At 41.8% G+C, this 7,550-nt stretch overlaps 2 long non-coding RNA genes across 3 annotated transcripts in view; one reads left to right on the top strand and one right to left on the bottom strand.

Moving 5' to 3' along the window:
- The window catches only part of LOC118499593, a 19,166-nt gene extending 12,928 nt beyond the window's left edge, over positions 1 to 6,238 (bottom strand). Inside the window, exon 1 of the long non-coding RNA XR_004902091.1 lies at positions 6,058 to 6,238. This is a non-coding gene — a long non-coding RNA (uncharacterized LOC118499593). The remainder of the gene's footprint in view (positions 1 to 6,057) is intronic.
- Positions 1 to 7,069, top strand: part of LOC118499592 — an 18,667-nt gene extending 11,598 nt beyond the window's left edge. Inside the window, exons 2-3 of one of the 2 annotated variants that reach the window (XR_004902090.1) lie at positions 4 to 378; positions 7,059 to 7,069. This is a non-coding gene — a long non-coding RNA (uncharacterized LOC118499592). Of the gene's footprint in view, positions 1 to 3; positions 492 to 7,058 lie in introns of those variants that run through there. The other variant, XR_004902089.1, reaches the window with a different exon arrangement.
- The last annotated feature ends 481 nt before the right edge of the window (positions 7,070 to 7,550 follow it).

Genomic DNA, 7,550 nt, shown 5'->3' with positions numbered 1-7,550 from the left:
CAGTTTTGTATATTGGGGGAGCGGTGGTGATAGGGCAATGCAGGGGAAGGCCTAGAGGTTACGTTTGGATCTTGGTTTGTGGACAAATGTGATTTTTAGGGTAGTTAGATACTTTCTACTTAATGTACCTTTAAAAATAGTACATTTTCTATGTTTTATATAATCTGAAACTGTACCTGAAAAATAAAGTTTAAGACCAAAGAACCCAGAGAAGCAGACTCTAATGTTCCCAACTGTGCCAACATGGAAGTTAAAATGCTGCCATTTTGAGTGGCAGAGGGGTCATTTGGTTTCTGATCAAGGAGATAATGTGGTTTTTACAGCAAGCAGTTGATGTCTGACAGTATCACGGGACAACCTCCAGTGCCTTTGCCTCCAGTGGAGGTGGGGCCTCCCAGATGAATGACCAGCAGCTGCACAAACCTGTGCTTTGAAGGGGTCTCATACTTGGTTAATGATCTGCTATCATCATTTAAAAATTGTTGTTTTAAAATAAAAATATATTATTTACTTATTGTAGAGAGAAGGCAAGGGGGGAAAAGAGAGGGAGAGAAACATCAATGTGTGTTTGCCTCTTAAGCACCCCTACTGGTGACCTGGCCCACAACCCAGGCATGTGCCCTGACTGGGAATTTGTCCAGTGACCCTTTGCTTTGCAAGCCAGTGCTCAATCCCCTGAGCCACACCAGCCAGGGCCATTTTAAAATTCTTAATGATATTTTAGCAAACAGCCTCACATTCTCATTTTGCAATGGTCTCTGCCAATTATGGAGCCAATCCTGTTTTTTTTTCCAATTACAGTTTTCATACAATATTATTTTGTATTAGTTTCAGGTGTTCAGCACAGTGATTAGATGATCATACTTTACAAAGTGTTTCCCCTGATATTTCCTAGCCAGTCTTGTTCTTTAGTTTGTATTTAATAAAGTCTTGTGCTTTAAAGGGTTGATGATGATGAACATATGACTATCTGTATAGCACACATTGCGCTGAAAGAAAGGAAAATTCAGCCAGAAAAATAGAGATGGAAAGATCTTTAATTTTTATTTAAGGAATGCCAAAAGTAGTAAAAGCTGTCTATCTAGGGGACCAACATGTCCTTATCTCCACACAGGGTTTGCAAACTCAAACTTCCAGGGGCCACTGTCCATATTCTTTGTTTCTGGGGTTTTGATTTTTGTCCATGTGGCAGGTGGATGGTGGCACTTCAGACCACTCAGTTTCATATTTCTTCCATTCGGGAAATGATCTTTTTCATTCACCAAATTTTTGTGGCCTAGCATGATTTATCCTGGAGTATGAAATTCTATGGTTTAGAACTTGCCTTGCCCATCCCTGCAAATCTCCAAATCCTTGGACTATCCATCCATTTAAATTGTAGGCTTCAGGCAGAAAGAACCTCAGTAAAGCCATCTTTTCTTCCACTTTGCCATTAGATGGACCATGTTTGCCCCAAGATTGACTTTCTCTTGTAGGAGTTTACTGAAGGCTCTAAACAGATGGACATGGCAACATCCTGATGTGTTTCTATACCTTCTTTTCTGCTACTATAACTTCCACAGGTACATGGTTGGTGTAAAATTAGCAATTTAAACTGGGGTTAAACTGTGGCCCATGGGCCAAATCAGCCCACTGCCTGATTTCGTAAAGTTTTATTGGCACATAGCCACACCCACTAATTTACATATCCTTCCTGTCTGCTGTCAGAAACAGAGTTGAGCAGTTACAAAAGAAACTACATGGGACTTCCAGCCAAGATGGAAGCATAGGTAGACACACTGTGCCTCCTCACACAACCAAAAGAAGGACAACAACAAATTTAAAAACAGAAAACAAATAGAACTGACAGAAAATTGAACTGTATGGAAGTCCAACAACCAAGGAGTTGAAGAAGAAACATTCATCCAGACTGGTAGGAGGGGTGGAGAAAGCAGCTGGGCAGAGAGGACTCGCAGCAGCTGGTAGACAGGGTGGTCCCACATTCGTGTGCAGATAAACCCAGAGGAACAACTGGGGAGTGAGACAGACCTCACAACCCAGGGCTCCAGTGTGGGAAAAGAAAGCCTCAAAGCCTATGACTGAAAACACCTGTGGACGTTGAGGCAGCAGTGGGAGAAACTCTCAGCCTCACATGAGAGTTTGTTGGAGAGACCCACAGGGTCCTTGAATGTACACAAATCCACCCACCTCAGAATCAGCACCAGAAGGGCCCAATTTGAGTGTGGGTAGCAGAAGAAGTGACTAAAACCACCAGAGAGTGGAGCAAACACCATTGTTCCCTCTCAGACCCCTCCCCCACATACAGCGTCACAATCTAGTGCTTGGGTTGCCCTGCCCTGGTGAACACCTGAGGCTTCACCCCTTACTACATAACAGGTGCACCAAGACAAAAAAAGAAAAGGCCCAAATGAAAGACCAGATCAAAGCTCCAGAAAAAATACAACTAAGCAAAGAAGAGAGAGCCAACCTATCAGATGCACAATTCAAAGCACTGGTAATCAGGATGCTCACAGAATTGGTTGAATATGGTCAAAAATTAGAGGAAAAAATGAAGGTGATGCTAAGTGAAATAAAGGAAAATGTACAGGGAACCACCAATGATGGGAAGGAAAACAGGACTCAAATGAATGGTGTGAACCAGAAGGAAGAAAGAAAAATTCAACCAGAAAAGAATGAAGAAACAAGAATTTAAAAAAAATGAGGAGAGGCTTAGGAACCTCCTGGATATCTTTAAATGTTCCAACATCTGAATCATAGGGGTACCAGAAGGAGAAAAGCAAGAACAACAAGAGGAAAAGTTATTTGAACAAATAATAAAGGAGAACTTCCCCAATCTGGCAAAGGAAATAGACTTCCAGGAAGTCCAGGAAGCTCAGAGTTCCAAAGAAGTTGGATCCAAGGAGGAGCACACCAAGACACATCATAATTACCTTAGCCAAGATTAAAATGAAGGAGAGAATCCTAGAAACAGCAAGAGAAAAAGAGACAGTTACTTACAAAGGAGTTCTCATGAGACTGTCAGCTGATTTCTCAAAAGAGACTTTGCAGGCAAGAAGTGGCTGGAAAGAAGTATTCCAAATCATGAAAGGCAAGGACCTACATTCCAGATTGCTCTATCCAGCAAAACTTCCATTTAGAATGGAAGGGCAGAGAAAGTGCTTCTCAGATAAGGTCAAGTTAAAGGAGTTCATCATCACCAAGCCCTTATTATATGAAATGTCAAAGGGACTTATCTAAGGAAAAGAAGATAAAAAATATGAACAGTAAAGTAATAGCAAACTCACAATTAATAACAACCACACCTAAAACAAAAACAAAAGATAACTAAGCAAACAACTACAACAGGAACAAAGCCACAGAAATGGAGATCACATGGAGGGTTATCAACTGAAGAGTGGGAGGGGAAGAGAGGGGGAAAAGGTACAGAGAATAAATAGCATAGATGGTGGGTAGAAAATCGATAGGGGGAGGGCAAGAATAGTATGGGAAATGTAGATGCCAAAGAACTTACATGTGCAACCCATGAACATGAACTATAGAGGGGAATGTGGGTGGGAGGGTGTGTGCAGGGCAGAGGGGTGTGAAGGGGGAAAGGGGACAACTGTAATATTCAAGCATAATCAATAAAATATATTTAATTTAAAAAGAGAATTTATATGGATCACTAAGCCTAAAATGTTTACTGTCTCGCCCTTTACAGAAAAAAGTTGGCCAAACCTTGGTGTAAACCAAATGTTTTATGACAGCAGTGTGAAGGCTACTGCCTCCCAGCCTGGAATACAGGTCTTCGCTGCCCTCTGCTCTGCCATCTCCCCTCGGCCAATTCCACATTAGTGTCTGTTGCTTGTAGCAGCCAAATTTAGGATTAGTGTTCTTAGTTGCAAGCAACAGTGGCTGCAGCTGATTTAGACAGGAAAGGAATTTATTAAAAGGAAATCAGCCCTGGCCGTGTGGCTCAGTTGGCTGGAGCATCGTCCAACACACCAAAATGTTGTGGGTTTGATTTCCGGTCAGGGCATGTACCTGAGATGCAGGTTTGATCCCTGGTTGGGACCCGTTTGGGAGGCAACTCATCAGTGTTTCTCTCTCACATTGATATTTCTCTCTTCCCCTCTCTCTAAAAATCAATAAAACATATCATTGGGTGAAGATTTTTTTTAAAAAAGAGGATATCGTGTAGCATGCAGTCTTGGAAGTATGCAGCCAACCACCACACTCTACCCAATTGCCTCAGAGTCTTTCACAGAAGTGTGTAGTAAGGAGATGAGTGCCATGACGAGATGGTACCACATGCACCAGGAATCTGATGTTACACAGTCAATACCTCTGACGGAAATCACCTGTGCTATCCCTACTTTTTTTTATTCTAAGCCTGGCTGGGTCATGTGATCATGTCCTTGCTGCAAAGGAGGCTGGAAAATGATTACTGGGCATTTTTAATTTATGTGGTGGGTGGTAAGTCCCCACCCATCAAGACTCAGAAGGAAGGGAATTCCCCAAGAAAGGAAGGAGTTCAGATACTGGGCAGTTGAACAGAATGTAAATACTCAGTAGTACCATCAGAAGATAGTTCCCTATTTACCCACAGCTAAGCTAGTGCTTCCCAAACTTTATTTACATCCCACCTATCTTCTCTTTTATTTAGCATGAACAGCCTGCATTATTATTTACTGAACATTTTTTCTTTAAATCAACTTTTTATAAATATTTATATAAATGTTATATAAATTTATTCAAAATGAAACTAAAGTAAGTTGAAAATCAGCACTAGGGTGGCATAGTTAAACACAGTACTTAAATCCTCCTGCAGTCACAACAAAATTACAACTAAACTACAGAACAACCATCATTCAGAACTGCCTGAAATACAGCGGAACAGAAGCCCTACAACTAAGGATATAAAGAAGCCACATCGAGACTGCTAGAAGGGATGGAGACACAGAATGGGATGGTTTCACACCCACATGTGACAGATAAAAATCTGGAGGAGTATCTCACATAAAAATGTGCGCTTTGAGGAGTGAGGGGACCCAGCCCCACACCAGGCACCCAGCCCAGGGTTCCAGTACCAGAAAGAGAAGTCCCAATGACTTCTGGCTTTAAAAACCAGCAAGGATTGTGACTGAGTGAGATAGAGGATCATTTGTGTCCCAGGAGATCCTCTTAAAGGGCTCGCAGGGACTCACTTGGACTCACTCCCTCTAAGTTCCAGCACTGGTGCGCTAGGGATGTGTGAGGAGGAACTGAGTTGTCTGGCATTGGGGCAAGAGCTTGAGGAGAGGCTTTCTCCAAGACAGACATGCTGGCAGAGCCTTCCCCACAAAGAGCTGGCAGGCAGGCATCATATCTGAGACTACATCAACCTGGCTCATACTATTCACCCCACCCTGGTGATTCCCTGAGATTCTGCCTCACCCAACTGGAAGGCCCAACCCAAACCATTTTCAGTGTCTTTTCCATACAAAAAGACTGTCCTGGCTTATGCTTTGGATTTTCCTAAAATCTCTCAAACAAGCAGCATCTGGCCTCAGTGTGCCATGTACATCTTGCTAAGTGGCCCCAGGCCCAGCACTAGCAGCAGTCTGCTGTGGTTTGCAGTTTGGCCTCTCCTGGGAACTTCCAAGCCCAACACAAGTAGCAGCCATCTGCAGATTGCGTTGTAGCTTATGCTGGTGTCCCAGGGCAGGGCACAGTTGGCAAATGACCTCCTGGGAAACCCCAAAGTCAGGGCACCCAGTTGTCAGCTTCAGAACACACCAAAGCACCACCCAACCATTTCTACAAGGGACACTCTCAATGGGTAAACTCAGCAGGGACTGGAGCTCTGCTGAAGTAAGTCCTGCTCCATGGGGTCAGCCCCTGCACAGCTGATCCTCCAGGGTGGTCATAGCCAGTCCTTGCAGCCAATTGACCTGGGGGTAAATCCCTCCCATTGAAGTGCCAACAGCAATCAAGGCTCAATTACAAAAGGAGGGTATGAGCCCTTTGACACAGCCCTCACAGGGTGTGCATCTGGAGTGTCCAGCTCCAGTGGTCAGGAAGGCTGTGCCACTGAACCCTACAGGACACCTACTACATTAGACCACTCTAACAAGCCCAGGAGACATAGTAGCTGTACCTAATAATAGGGACAAACACAGGGAGGCAGCCAAAATAAGGAGACAAAGAAACATGTTCCAAATGAAAGAACAGAACAAAACTCCAGAAAAAGAGCTAAACAAAATAGAAATTAGCAATCTACCAGTTCAAAATATTAGTTATAAGGATGCTCAATGAACTTGGGGAAGAGTAGGTGAACTTAGTGAGAACTTCAACAAAGAGATTGGAAACATAAAAACAGAACTAGAAAACATAAAAAGAACCAGTCAGAAATTAAAAATACACTAAGTGAAAAGAAGAATGCATTATAGAAAATTAACAGTGGGGTAGATGAAGCAGAGAATCAAATCAGAGACTTGGGAGATAAGGAAGCAGAAAACACCCAGTCAGAACAGCAAAAACAAAAAAGAATCCAAAAAATGGGGATAATATAAGGACCTGTGAGACAATTTCAAGCACACCAACATTCACATCATGGGGTTGCTAGAAGGGAAAGAGAGAGAACAAGGAATTGAAAATCTTGTTAAAAAAATGATGGAAAACTTTCCTAATTTGGTGAAGGAAATAGACATATTATACAAATCCTGGAAGCACGGAGTTTCCCAAACAAGATGAACTCAAAGAAGCCCACACCAAGACATATCATAATTAAAATGCCAAAGGTTAAAGACAAAGAAAGAATCTTATAAGCAGCAAGAGCAAAGCAGTTAGTTATCCACAAGGGAGCTCCCACAGGATTTTCAGCTGATTTCTCAACAGAAACTTGACAGACCAGAAGATATTAGCAAGAAATATTCAAAGTGATGAAAAGCAATGATCTACAACCAAGACTACTCTACCCAGCAAAGCTATGATATAGAATAGAAGGACACATAAACAGCTTCCTAAACAAGAAAAAGCTAAAGGATTTATCATCACCAAACCAGTATTGCAAGATATGTTAAAGGGTCTTCTTTAAGAAGAAGGGGGGAAAAGATAAAAATTATGAATAATAAAATGTCAATAAAGGTCCTTGCCAGGTAACTCAGTTGGTTAGAGCATCGTCCTGATTTGCCAAGGTTGTGGGTTTGATCCCTCGTCAGGGAACATACAAGAAGCAACCAACGAGTGCTTAAAGAAGTGGAACAAAAATTGATGTTTCTCTCTCTCTCTAAAAAAATCAATCAACAAAAAAATTTTTAACTGGTAATATATACATATCTATCAACAATCACTTGGATTGTTGATAGATAAATACAAATGGATTAAATGCTCCAATCAAAAGACATATGGAGGCTAAATGGATAGCAAACAAAACTCTCACATATGCTGTCTACAAGAGACTCCAGATCAAAAGACACACACAGACTAAAAGTAAAGGAACAGAAAAAGATATTTCATAAAAATGGAAACAAGCAAATAAGCAAAAGCTAGGGTAGTGATACTTATACCAGACAAAATAGACCTAAGAA

This window comes from Phyllostomus discolor, chromosome 3 (assembly GCF_004126475.2).
Source record: "Phyllostomus discolor isolate MPI-MPIP mPhyDis1 chromosome 3, mPhyDis1.pri.v3, whole genome shotgun sequence".
NCBI classification, from domain to species: domain Eukaryota; kingdom Metazoa; phylum Chordata; class Mammalia; order Chiroptera; family Phyllostomidae; genus Phyllostomus; species Phyllostomus discolor.
Note: the sequence above shows the minus strand (reverse complement) of the source record. Positions and strands in the feature narration are given on the sequence as shown.